At 39.4% G+C, this 2,403-nt stretch overlaps 1 pseudogene; it reads right to left on the reverse strand.

The window, feature by feature from the left end:
* Nucleotides 1-343: 343 nt before the first annotated feature.
* LOC110213176 (ATP-binding cassette sub-family G member 5 pseudogene) lies at nt 344-1,820 on the reverse strand (annotated as a pseudogene).
* Between the last annotated feature and the right edge of the window lie 583 nt (nt 1,821-2,403).

Raw genomic sequence — 2,403 nt, forward strand, 5'->3', positions numbered from 1 at the left:
ATCTTGCTTATCTAAAAGTAGGAGTTCCTTTTTTTTTTGTTTAGTGGCAGCATTTGTCACTATCTGCTAATCAAGTAATCTCTTATTTTGAACACAACTATTCCTAAAAAGACAAGGAGAGGGATAAATGCATATAAAATGAGAAAGTTAGTTGTGAATCTCAACAGGTTTTTTTCAATGTACATATTTCCTTGAGTGAAGAGACAAGGTGGATATCCTACTGGTCCATTTAAACTACCACAAGTAAAATTCAGTCCATAAAACTCATTGACTATTAGAATCTCAGAACTATATTTTTGAAACATAAAGTAACCATGGATTTTTTAAGGAATGGGCATTTCATTCATCCTTCAATGCTCAGCAATGCCACTACACTGTTGACTATATTGGTATTCTGAACGACACCAAGTAGCTAGATGGGGGACACAGACAGTGGCAGAGAAAGACCCAAATCTGGCCACTTCAGGGTGTATACCCACAGACCAATAAATCGTGCTGCTGAACATCACCACACTGAGGATACTGAAGGGAAGAATGTGCAGGATGTAGGCCAACAACATTTGCCACTTCTGATATAAACCATCTTTGCTTTGTTGGTCACTAACGGCCCACAAAGCAGGAAAGAAAGTGATAGCATTGAGCATGCCAGTATATGGTAATCCGGCCACACATGTATAAAGAAGGCCCACCTGGTCCTACACAGTGCCCTTCAGCACATCATTCCTCAGCTGAAGGATAAAAAGCATCCTGGTCAAAGTCATGATCACATTCTGAATGAGTCACGCAGATACTGCCATTTTATCTCTCAATAAGTTTCTCATTATTTTCCTCAAGAGGAAACCACCAGTTTGGTGAGGGTTCCAAGAGAATCCTTAGTTTTAAAAGGAATGGTGGCAATGTTTGCAGATGTTTTACTCTTTTTATTTTCTCCAAAGTTTGTTGATAAATTAACCAATGTCCCACCAAAGGCCAAACGCTTCCTGATAGTTTAGGAAACCTGGTGAATGCTTAGCCTGTGGCAGGGTGGCATGGATGATGAATCAGTTGGTTCCTCTGGAAGGTCCTGGCAGTTTCCCCAAGTCTCTCAGTTCCCTGTGCCCCTCATGGCTGTCAAAAGTTGGTGCCTCCTCACTAATCAGGTAATGAAGACTGGCAGTTTCTGAGACAGCCTTCTGTTGTTACTATTCAGTTGCTTTTCAGCTGTGTCTGACTCTGTGTGACTCCATTTTGGGGTTTTCTTGACAAAGATACTGGAGTTGATGAGGTCTAGAGGTTTAAGTGTGCTGGAACCCCAAAATCAGGACATGTGGGTCCTTCCTGAAAGAATTTGACCCCAACCTTCTTTCAGCCAACAAAAAGGTTTATTAAAGATCTGCTATATTGGCCATACTCTTAAGGAATCTGAGCACCTGTGAGCTACTGGCTAGTTGGTAAAAATCTGGGTAGTGACTAGATTCTAAGAATCTGAACTGATACAGACTTTCTTGCTGATTCTCCAAGTCTTCTGGGCTAAAAAACTGACCCAGCCCTCTTTCTGCTGCCTCTGCTATTCCAGGTTTTGTTCTGTGGCAATATTTTATGGTTGTGTGGAGATGAATATGAAAGAACTACAATGATTTACTACTTACTCTACCATCTTGGCTCCCTGAACTCCAATTACAGCTATCTCTACAGGACAGCAAAACAAGAAACTAAACAAGGTAACACCCTTATGAATTGACAATACAGAATGCTAATCCTTAATGGATTCCTTTATTACCAACTCCAGGAGAATGTACAAACTGATACACCCACTCAGGAATCTTCTTTCTGCTGTTCATACTTTACTGAAACACCACCTCTGTGCTTATTTCAAAATTGTTTACATTAAGCAGCAAACCTCAGCTCTGAACATGAATATGTGGAAAAGGCAGATTAGGGATGTTTCTCTTTTAGTCTTTATGTCAAGCAATGATGACAGCACAGCAAAAACTCTTCATGGAATAACCACTATACTCATACCCTGGCCTAAAAATAAAAAAAGTGGCAGGCTCTGAGTCAGCCCAACAAGAGAACTAAAAAACTAAACAACTTCATTTTAAAATGCATTCTTATTTATGTCTCATTGTATTTTGTATTTATTTTGTTAAATTTAGCTTAGCTAATATTTGGAGGTGCACGAATACTGAAAGAAAGTTGACTACCATCTATCTGGGACCAGTATTAACCTCTCAGTAGTTATTTGGATCAGGCACCATGATTTTAAAAGCAAATTCTCCAATATGTTAGGAGATTGAGATAACTCTGAAGGCCAATTCAGGGGTAAATCCATAATCAAAGCAGGAAAGGACAGAGACAGTTACAAGGACTATGAGAACAATACAAAAATCAGCAAAGATCTCAGGATGAAGAAAATTAAAGACA

This window comes from Phascolarctos cinereus, unplaced genomic scaffold, assembly GCF_003287225.1.
Source record: "Phascolarctos cinereus isolate Bilbo 61053 unplaced genomic scaffold, phaCin_HiC Scaffold_9;HRSCAF=440, whole genome shotgun sequence".
Classification (NCBI taxonomy): Eukaryota; Metazoa; Chordata; class Mammalia; order Diprotodontia; family Phascolarctidae; genus Phascolarctos; species Phascolarctos cinereus.